Source organism: Haliaeetus leucocephalus, unplaced genomic scaffold (genome assembly GCF_000737465.1).
Source record: "Haliaeetus leucocephalus isolate CR32 unplaced genomic scaffold, Haliaeetus_leucocephalus-4.0 Scaffold587, whole genome shotgun sequence".
Taxonomy (NCBI): domain Eukaryota; kingdom Metazoa; phylum Chordata; class Aves; order Accipitriformes; family Accipitridae; genus Haliaeetus; species Haliaeetus leucocephalus.
Window position 1 is genome coordinate 2,962,496 of NW_010973023.1, and position 12,216 is coordinate 2,974,711.

Genomic DNA, 12,216 nt, shown 5'->3' on the forward strand with positions numbered 1-12,216 from the left:
TTTAAATTTTTTTTCAATAACCGCCACTGTTCCCCAGGGGGGGGGGGGGGGGGAAGCAAGGTAAATTATGTTGCTATGTTTTTATTTTATAAAAGTAAGTAGAGGAATGCATAATTGAATTCCAATTCATCTTGAAGCCTAAACAAAGTCTCTTTGATTCATGATGATACCTAAACCTTTAAATCAATATTTTCTCGCCAATCCACATAAAATGTAAACTGGATAACTGCAGTGCCAGTATGCAAGAAAGAGAAGAGTACGGCTGCCTGAAGAGGAACAATAAACTTGCACCAAAGGGCATGCAAAGAGGTAAAGAATATGGCCTCAGTTCAAATTCAGTTAATCAGTTCATCACATGCTGAACATTAAGCAAGAAAGTCTCATTAGAGTAAAAAAAAATCTAAACAGCCAACTGAGTGGAGCTGGGCTGCTCAGGCTTGACTTCTTCAAACACTCTCTTATATGCTTTGGAGCTCCTTGGGCTATAGCTTACATTCATCCATCCATCCTATAGCTGGCACACCTACAACCCTTAAACCATAAAGACTGAATCGTCATGCTCTGCAATTGATCCTGTATGAGATATACACCTCCCTACCTGCATGTGTGCACACACACACACACACACGCTGTTCTTGAGTAAAAGTAACATGTACTATGATCTCTTTTCACTGCATCACCCTACAAATATAATCAGACTACTAGGAAAAACATATATCACTGGAGCTGCAGAGTTAGCACTGATGTTTGCAGCAGCAGAAACATTTTGAACACCATCTGCATATTACTATTGTAGTTTGTGAAGAATTTCTGGGAGTGCACTAGGTTTCAACATTTATACATTTTTAATAGTAAAAAGACCATCTAGTACAATGGGAAACAAAGAATACTTTGAGAGTCACTGGAAGATTTCTTTATTTCTTTCATTGATTCATCTGTTTTACTCTTTAATTTTTACTGTTTCCCATCCTATTTGTAATGCACTATATATCTAAGCAAAGTGGAGAGTTGATATGTCTGTCTTACATGCAGCCTGCGACACAGGATAAAACTCGTCTTCATGGCTCTCTGAATCTGGATATAGTTAATGGTCCACACAGCTAATAGATTAGACCCTCTTTCGGGAGCTCCATGCACCCATGCAGAAAAAAAAAGTCATTAGGCAGATAATTACGACAGCTTAGCAACCCCTGGAAACTTCATCACAAACCCCAGTGGTGGCTTATGGAGGCGTAACTGTCTTATCAGTGGGATGAAATCCCATAGTATCATACTGATATTTATGTTCTAGTTGTAAGATAATGAAGATCAAGTTCTGTGCAGAAAAACAAAACATTAGGCTTTTTGTGCAAATTCTTGTAGGTGGTAATATTTACCTTCAGATCCTCCACAAGGCAAAATTTCTTTCAAATTTTTTTCAGTGCATTTCAATCGGACAAACCATTAAAAGCTGTTTCTTTCAGATTTTCAGGTAATTTAGATTCCAGAATAGTTTGAATGTAGAAGGGCAGAAGCTCCGTTGAAAAGAAAACAACAAACAGAAAACCAAAACAAATTAGGTTTGGGTCATGCACAAGTCTAGAAATAGAGAAAGAGGCTTCTGAAAGCTGGTTATGCACTGAATCATCACTCATTCACTAGTTCACATTTTTTGTGTTGTCAGAAAGAACATTGACTCATGACAGTCCAGACAATAAAGAGGTAAATATTTATGTAAATATTAAACACACCTTTCATACAGTCATGTGAAATTTTAACATGGAATGAAACTCTGAGTTTCAGAATTTTTTAGAGGACTTTATCCCACGATAATAAGGTTTCCAAAGAGGACACACATGAATAAGCCTCTTCTATGCCAAAGCCTATTAAACTTTCCTTTCTCTTTTAGAAAATTGATCAAATTCACTGGAGGCAGAAGCAGACTTTACTCCATACAAGCCAGTTTAGCCCTGGATCACACTGAAATGTCTCTCTATTCCTCCTTTGGAGATGGCCAGCTTTGTATACATGATGAAATAATCACTGGAACATATAGAAAAGTTAATTTGATAATTCACACCTAAATTCAAGCCCTGCTCAGAGTATTAAAGGCATTCCTTACTATAATAGTAACATTTCAAAATATGAAACACTCCAGGGGTTTGGAGTTGAAACATCTTTTCTTCCTAATCCTTAGAAATTTCCCCCAATCAACCACACATTGTTACATATCTAATCATTAATTTTAACCTTAAGAGTCATGATGGGTGTCTAAAAATTAAAGCTAATTAGACCGCAAACACTGATTTGTAATTTATAATGCCCACACTGGTCCGCTGCGGTTCTCTTTAGGATTTCTTTTACAAGTGACAAGTGACACAGAGTTTTTCTTGCTTCAGAGCACACATCCTTAGTATTGCCATTCTCCCAAGATATAAGGGATATTTCAGAGAAATGGATACCTGGATCTATCAAAAGATTGATCATGAAGTTTCAACCAATTCTAAGGATTATTCTTATCTTCAAACCCCTAGCTGCCTAGTGTAGAAAGGCATCATTCTCTCTTCTTGGTCTCCAGCTGGATTGCCTTAGGTAGCATTCAGGCTGGAGTCAGTCATCTTAAAATATCCTTCTCCATCCCTTTCCTATGTAAAGTAGATACCTTTTCCCTCTGCAGAAGTTGTTTTCCTAAAAACCCAGGTCAGATGAAGCAGAAAGTATGGTCCCTTCTTCAGAGGGAACAGCAATTTACAATAGGGGATTATTACAAAGCATTTACTACTTAAATGCATTTCTGCAGATAAAATGAGTTAAAGATAAAAGAAAATTGTTCCTTAAAATTAGATACTTTAGGTGAATAACCACATTGTAGAGAACTGCATTTTTTCATTCCACTATATAATTTTGTGTGTGCATGCATGTCGTAGACAATAAGTAGCTAGAATACCTGGGGTTCTCAACAAACCAAAGTGAATAAAGAGGAAGAAAAACAAACAATTATGGTGACTACTTGTTGCAATTCAAGACCAAATTGACTGTGTGGAAACTAAATAGACTCAGATAACAAACTAATTCATTACAGATATATGCAGGGTTTTACGATACTCAATACTGCGATTGTCTCCGTATTTGGTTTTGGTTAGTCAATTCTCCTTGAATAGATGTGAGAGGATGGTAGTCCTGCACAAATGTCTATAAACCATGGAACATCGTACTTGGGTTTAAGTTATCCCAATGATTTTTGCAGACCAGTAAAATCTGCAACTCACAGGAGTCCTTTATTTCCTAGGGATTCAAACATGACAGAACACTACAGTTTGAAGATCAAGCCTTCCAGTGGCCTTCTTCAGCATACAGAATGACTGTCAAGTCAGGTGAACTCATTTGACTTTCAAATGTATTTCCTGTACTGCATCTAGTGTTAACGATTCTCTCAGCTTTTGTAAAGGAGAATGGAATAGTAATAGAATGGCAATGGAATGGTAAATAAGGTAAGGAAAAGACAATTTTTCCAAATTCTAGGTAAGGTGTGTTTTCTTGCATCACATTTACTCCTTTTTTTTAAGAAAAGATACATTCTATCCTCAGTCTATGCTGGCATTGGTATCAAGAGGTGCTCCCCTGTGAACAAGGAGCAGTTGGTAACCCTGAATTAGTAAGTGAATTAACTGCGTATGAAAGCATCAGCTGACAGCCTTAGGGCTGAAAAGATTATTCCTCTGTATACAATTCTACCTAGAGTCAAGTACTAGCAGCATTTCCTGCAAAGGTCGTCCAGTGAAATTATTAGTCTGTCTTGAAGAGGTCACAACTCCAGGGATCAAACCAGGTTACTAAGGTCTGAATTTGAACACACTGGTCCCAAATAAATGAGGAACTAGGCCACTGAAATTAATCAAGTTAGACAATGGAAATGGAAAGAAAGTAAGGGCTGAGGCCAATTGTATGAGGTTCAACAAGGCCAAGTGCCGGGTCCTGCGCTTGGCTCACAACAACCCCATGCAGCGCTACAGGCTTGGGGAAGAGGGGTTGGAAAGCTGCCTGGCAGAAAAGGACCTGGGGGTGCTGGTCGACAGCCAGCTCGATATGAGCCAGCAGTGTGCCCAGGTGGCCAAGAAGGCCAACGGCGTCCTGGTCTGTATCAGAAATAGTGTGGCCAGCAGGAGCAGGGAAGTGATCGTCCCCCTGCATTTGGCACTGGTGAAGCCGCGCCTCGAGTCCTGTGTTCAGTTTTGGGCCTCTCACTACAATAAAGACATTGAGGTGCTGGAGTGTGTCCAGAGAAAGGCAACAAAGCTGGTGAAGGGTCTAGAGAACAAGTCTTATGAGGAGCGGCTGAGGGAACTGGGGTTGTTTAGCCTGGAGAAAAGGAGGCTGAGGGGAGACCTTATCGCTCTCTACAACTGCCTGAAAGGAGGTTGTAGTGAGATGAGTGCTGGTCTCTTCTGTCAGGTGGCTGGAGAGAGGACAAGATGAAATGGCCTCAAGTTGTGCTGGGGGAGGTTTAGATTGGATAGTAGGAAAAATTTCTTCACTGAAAGGGTTGTCAGATATTGGAACAGGCTGCCCAGGGAAGTGGTGGTGTCACCATCCCTGGAGGTATTAAAAAAACGCATAGACAAGGCACTTCAGGACATAGTTTAGTGGGCATGCTGGTGTTGGCTTGACGGTTGGAACTGATGATCTTAAAGGTCTTTTCCAACCTAAACGATTCTATGATTCTAAGGTACTTAGATGTGCCCTAACTGTTTTAACCTTGCCATGTGAAAGATCAATGTAATTGTACTGAAGTCGATTAAGCTATGGTATTTCTCACTAGCTGAGGAACTTGTTGATGAATAAATAACAACTACATTTACAAGGACAGCTTTTTTTATTTGAAGAGCAAATGGAGCAACAATCAAACTCAAAAATGTGGATTAGCTACATATTCACTTATTGATCCACTTACCTGAAATCAACACCAGCAATAAGCAGTATCAATTGTGCTACATGAACATAACAAAGATTTCTTTTCAAAAACCACAGTTCTGCTTAGGTTATGTGCTGAAGCTTCTCAAAACACAGGGTAAAGTATCCATGAATGATATGACCATTACAAATTTTGAAAAGAATTTTTCAGTTTCAAATTTTTATTTTCCCTGGTTGGATTTAGGATCTTCTGGTCTCCTAGAGAATATTTATTAATTTAACATTTGCACTTATTTTGGGCTAAAATAATATTACATTTCTTTCCCAACTACATAATTAATGTTTTAATACTCCCTTTCCCATAAGTGCTGATTACCTAAAAACCACTTTGGTAGTAAAAAAATAGTTTGACTATTGAGTTAGAGGCAAGACTCTTGGAAGACTGTGAGTCAGAGATTAATTTGGCTTTTCTTCTCATTCGTGGCATCAGATGTTCTGCCAAATTTACCATCTCTAATACAGCCATCCACAGAAAAGTGCCACTGTTCTAGTCTCCAGTTTGGAGCTTTGATATCTTACATTTATTTCAGGCCTCATAAATAGCAAACCCATCTTGGACATTGGGGGATAGAGTGTCTCAGGTAGTATGCCAAAGTTCAGTTTGGGTCCTCTCTTGTTTGGTTGTGTTGAGGGTTTTTTTTCCCCCAGGCAGTATACTTATGAAAATCAAACCCTAGAATTCTCATTTAGGCACAAATATACTTGTCATCTATTTAAGATTTTAATAAAATATGTAGGGGCCTTTCCTTTTCTTTCTTTGCCCCTTAGGACCAGTGAGTAATGAGTTGACATTTGCTGATATCTAGTGAACAAAGTTTTTTGAAAAAACTAATGAAGAGCTTCTTATTAAAAGTATTAATAAAATGCTATGTGACTGACAGCCGTTTACAGTTTAATTTGGAAAGAACACTAGGCAGTATATTATGTCTTCTGTAGAGAAATGGATAATGTCATATAAAGTGCTGTTAAAAATTAAGAAGTTATTTAGGTTTCTAGTGCAGCTTAAGCAAATTCCTTACTATAATTAAAAAGATAGAAGAAATCTTTCCCGAGACGGACAGGAACATACACGGACTCCTTTGATGATAATTCAGCTTTAAAACATTCTCCTTAAGAATTGCGCAAGTAATAAAGATGATTCTTAGAACTAGAAACTTCCTTTCTATGGGATGTAATAACATTTGGACTCCCTTGAAATAAAATTTCAAATCCCATTAAGCTACAGTGACATTAAAAGTCCTTCAGAAGATGGGGAAAAAAAAGAAAAAAAAACCAACAATCTAGAACACAAACTAGAAACATGTTCTGAAATTCCATGCTCTCAAGAGCAGAAGCAATTAAATGCCTACTGCATATTTATTAAGAGTGTCTTCACCAGCTACAAAACTAACACTTGCACATACTGAGTCAATGAAAAGATGATTGCAAACCTGTTCAGTCAAACTCTAAAGACCTGTGTTGTGCAGCTTCAGGGAGACTCTGAAGAGTGCACAGTCTTTGGAGGGTTAACGTTGTTATTTTGTGGCTGGCTGCCTTGGTCTGGCTTTGGCAACATGCACTCCGTGATGTTCCCCAAGGGTGAATCTTGGGGATTAGCTCATGTTGAGACCTACACAAAAGACTGAGGGTGTTAACTTGGGTATGTGTATGAGAAAATACTGCAAAAACACTGATTGCAATAGAAACTGTACTTGTTCTGATGTAGACAGCGACATATTCTTCTTTCAGTTTCTGTAGCCCTTCTGTCTCAGACCTTTAATTTTGTTTCTACACACTTTTCTTTCTTTCTTTTCCTTTTTTTTTTTTTCCCCAAGCAAGTACATAACACCATATGGCTTCAAGGCTACTATGTCAGTATTTTGCAAAGATACTACAAAGGGAATGTCATGAAAATGGTTTTGTCATTCTCTAAGTGGAATGCTTAAATCCTGTTGTTACTGAAGAGGTGGCAGCTCCTCATCTTACACTGCTTTTGCCGTTTAAACTTCAAATTCTGGAGAGGTGACTCTTCCTTGTGAATAGAGAGAAACAGTTGCATTTATCTGAATTTGAGATTTCTAATTTCCACTACACAACTGGTTTAAGATAACACCTTTAGGAGCTTCTTTTAAGAATTTTCTTTGGTTTTGAAATGCATTGTGTTATTGAAATAGTGTATAAGAAGTTAGTGTAAAGTCTTACAGAATGAAGTACACTTACCCTGCAATGACAACTCTTGACCTATTGATAACATATTCAAGGACAGCTGACTTCTAATTCTAGAAATAATACACTTTGTCTTTGAATTTGTGGATGGAGAACTTCTCCAAGATGATTTCAAAGATGGTACCATTGTCCAAACTCTCTAAGAGAAGGATATATAAAAGGTATTCTGAGATGACCATTATTTTTTGCTTGTCTTTAACTTTTTTCTCCTCAGATTTACTTTTCTTTCATTTATAATTCAATGATGACAGTTCATAATTGAAATTATTGTGTTTGATTTTTAATTTGGATGCCATTGTAGCAAGGCAAAGATATGTGCAATATTAGAAATCTCAAGAGGCATTAAGAGAGATAATGATGAGAATTGGCCTACTATTTATTGTGCTCTAGATTTGCAGAAATAAGTAATTTCTGGACTAAATTTACCTAGTATTCAGTAACTTAAAACACCCCTTCCTGTTGTAGGACTGAATCTTTTGAAGCTAACTGAAGTGTAGTTTGTACATTAAGTAAGTTATTTTGAGGGAGGAAATTTCATTAACTTCCAGATCAGTAAGAATTCAGGGACAGCAGCTCTAGTTTAACAAATACATTTGACTTTTCTGAGGATAATGGAGTAAAGTGACAAAGGGTGGTAGTTGACATTATTTTGTTCAGACTTCTAAAGCACATTTTACATGGCATGACAGATAAAAGTAATTTTGAAAATAAAGTCTCTTGGGGTTATAGGAGGAGTAACAAAGTGAATTGCAATGTGGCTAGAGGAAAGAAGCAAAGATCTATGATTTATGCAGTAAACCAGAGCTAAAAGTCATTTGTGCAGTCCATTAGACCATAAGTGTTAATGTTTTTTGTGCAGCTCCTGACTATTTTTCTAGCAGTAAACTATAGAGTTTGTAAATTATATTATTTTGTTTTTAATCCCGGCACACAGTACGTAATTATACATTAATAACCTAATTCTAGAGCCTGGTGAACCTGGGTAATCAAGTTCAGCATAAGCTAATTAAGTGTTCAGTGTCAATTTATTTGATCTCCTTTACAAATACTTATTTTAATGCACTTCTACAATATTGATGGAGAAAAAAAATTCATAATATTGCACCTTTTTACTGCTCATCTTTATCTGCTTATGTTAAAAAAAGATTAAAATTGTGTTAATAATTGTGTAATAAAAGTTCTTAATTTCTTGCCTGCTGCTAGTCACTGGTTAAATTTAAAGTTGTGAGTTAAGCTGTATTGTCAGGTTTACTTGTCTTTATATTAGTGTTGAACTAGAGACCAATTTGTGTTTTACAGCTCTAGACAAAAGTTTACCTTTCTGTAAGTGAGGGGGAAGCTGGAAACAGAAGCTGCATAGTAGTCCCTTTTCTTTAATAAAATCATATTTCAGCAGAGCTCTTACATTGATTTTTACTATACACACTATCTAGTTAAGCATATTCCTAATTTTGCTGTTTTGACAAATTGGTTCTAAGCTGCCTTCCTTTGAAGGAAGGCTGTGACTGACTCTTTACTTGACTAATTTAATTTACAGCATGAAGCATTTCAGCCCCAAACCAACACACTATGGGAACAGAGGGTGGAAGAATGAAAAGGAGGTTATATTGGAAATTTGTTCTTTGTGCTAACAGTGCATGTTCAGCTATGTAAATAGTAACAGTACAAAGGGAAATGGAGTCAAAGATTCAAGCCAGCTGCTTTCTTCCTCATACATAGAATCACAGAATATCTTGAATTGAAAGGGACCCATAAGGATCATTGAGTCCATCTCCTGTTTATTACATTCTGTAATAAATGTGGAATTTCAAATATATTTTGCAGCTCTGATTAGGAAATATGGGGAGTTATTTGGGAAAAAAATTGTTATTTAAAAAAAAAAAAGTTTGTATATTAAATGACTGTGAAAGTTAGATTTACAGTTTTTACCGAGAACCAAGTGCTTATGATGGATAGTCCAAGGACACTTTGAGTAAACATCATAAAGCACTTTAACTCAACATCATTTTTTGGCTTTTTCATTACTAAGTCTGGATGACTTGGCACAATATAGTCCTACAACAGGAACTTCAGATTTTGGATCTATTAACAGCAAGTAAATTATTTATTAACTTACGGTATATCAGGAGTAATTTGGCAGTTGGCAGGCATCAGTGAGTCATAGATTAACATAAGACCGCTGTTGTGTCCAATACCTTCTGAGCAATCTATTTCTGACCAGATTTTTTTACCAGACACTCTTATTTTTTAGTGAGGACATAAAAGACACTTAAGCTGCTTTGCTCAGTTGCTATTGCTCAGTCTATAGGCATAACACTATGTCTTATATTGACTGAAAGGAGAGACTGAATATGTTGCCAGTTGTTTCTGAAAGCAACATCACATACAGCTACTTAGCAGAGGAAGGGATTTTCACTGTATGTGAAAATCAGCAACAAAACCTGGAGATATTCTGGAACAATTTTGTCATCTTGGTACAATGGGAGAAAAAGTGGCAATGATAGCAAGATACAGTTGTAGATAGCAACAGCACATTTCTTCAGCATGATCTCGTCAGGGAGACCAGTCTCATTGAAGAGGAGTGGCTTGCTTCCCAAAGGGCTTGCACCAGGCAAAATTTAGCAGGTAAACAATTGTCATTGTGCTAAAAAAGGATTTTCCAATTCTCCTGTTGCTTAAACTCTGCACTTTTACTCCATATCATGCAACCGTGAATTCAATAGCACGTTGTTGCCCTCTCTAGTTGCTACTGCTTCTCCATTGTAGAGTAACTGAAAAGACCTATAGCTTTTAAGGTTTCTGCTGCTTTCTGAAGTACCTTGAACTTTCTAAGCTACCTGACATTTCAGTATCACCGGTACTCTTCCCTCCTGAAATTTTATCTTATACTAGATCAAGAACTTAGGAAAAACCAACAAAGCCTAGGCATTTTTCTTTTCAGGTGTGTTCCAAAGGAAAATAAATGTTTCAGCAGAAGGGGATTTACCTCCAAATAGAAGCTTTTGAAAATTCCCCTGTAAATTTCAGAATAGGCGCTACCCCTACTTAGGATCCCAAGTTTAGCGAAGTGAGAGGAACAGATCAGGATATCAACAAGGAGGCAGTTTTCTTTAGGTGAACTGAAAGCTTCAGTATATTGAGTTAGAAATGCTCAGTAATGTGTTTTCAGTTGCTTAAAATACTTGTATACTTACATTTTTGTCCATGAGGACATTAAAAGGACTAATCCCCTATGAATACCAAGTTCTGAGTGAGAAGTGAATCTCTTGAACTACCACAGAATTCAGAAGGGAATGTTACATATCACAGAAATTGTTCACATAGAGTTTTCCCAATTAAAAATACAGTTGTAATTAAACTATTTTTTTTTCCACAGGAAAATGTCAGTTATAGTCAAATATAATTTGGAAATGCCAAAATTATTTTCATTCAAATCAACATTTAAAAACCAAACACAACAATTTTAATTTAGTATAAAATTTTATCTTAAAAAAACCCTAACAAATGCCCCAAACCCACCAACTACCAAAACTGAAGTGGTATGGCATACTGAAGTTCTGATTAAAATTGACCAAAAAAATTTCACAAACAATTGTTTTTCAAATAGATTTTTTTAACCATCTGAACAATCATTGAATAATCCTTTTTTTTTCCTTTTTCTAAATTTTTATTGACAGAGTTGAATCCATTTCACAACAAGATCTTAGTTCTTAATGAGAAGAGCATTCTCCATAGAACTGGATGTGAGAATGCAGTCAGTTCTGTCCAAACCAACACATATTTGTAACTTATTACATCATGAAGCTGCCAAAATACCAAACAAAACACTAACCTGAAACTTTTTCTGAGTTCTATGAATGAATAAAATTCACATCCATTTTCTATTGATTCAGCCTGATATAGAAAGATCAATAAAAAGGAAACAAGACCATGCAGTATTTCTTAAAAAAAGATAAAACAAATAATCTGTAATTAATTTTTCAATATGACTGATAAATCTGTGCCACCATTATGTCAGTGTTGGCTGATGTATATACTATTACTCCAACATGTTCTAATTGGCCTCACGTCATGGAAACATACCTGATTTCTCTGCTCACCTGTAGTTTAGAGGAAGTTTATTTCTTCCAAACTAAAATAACTACTGTTGAAAGTTAAGTATTGAAAGGGTAATGGAGCCAGCTCACTGAGTAATTTCTGTGCATGTGTTTAGTTACAAAGGCATTTAACTTTTTAAACAAGTAATAAACAGTTATTAAAAATAGCGATTAAATATTACATTTCTTATTAGTGGTAATTTAAAAGGTAGAACAAGTCCCAAACCTTAAAAAAAGGGAAACAGCCCTTCAATCTTGGGGTATAATCAATGAGGGATACTCGAATGGTATAGGGTACATTACTAAAAAGTGTAAACCCTGAGAGCTTGTCAGAATAGAAGACAGGTTAGGTTAATTGACCAGTGATGGCCACTACTTTCAGACAGTGGACACCAATTATGTACTATGATTGAGCACATAATCTCTACAAAGAGAGATAACAGGTAGCTAGTCTTCAGAGACAAGCAGAACCAATTCCAGAAGTACTTATTAACATGCAATGTTCATTAAGAAATTCAGTTATTTTGGTAGCATTTTTGTCATATCATACCACTCCTATTCATGCAATGGTCACACACGGTTTCTGTCACCCATCCCAACACATGAAAGTCTTGGCATTTGTGGGATAAGCTGAGTGATCTTTCCAAGTCAACTAAGTCTTTTGATCATTTTCAGAGCAGGAAAATTACACCAAAAAATGTCACGCTAAAGGGCAAATGGTGAGAACCAGCAGTTCACTTATACCCTAAGTACAGCTACAAGTTTAGTTTAATATGCTGGAGAAATAACAAGGAACTAATTTAATGAAAGGCAACAAGGTAATTTGTATGTAGAAACCTAATTATTTTTAGACACCTTTCTCTCCCTTTCTAAATCACTATTAATGTATAAAAATATAGTAATATTTCTGGTCATGGGACAACTTGCTCTCTTTCTGGTATTCCAACTTTTTTCCTGTCTTTCA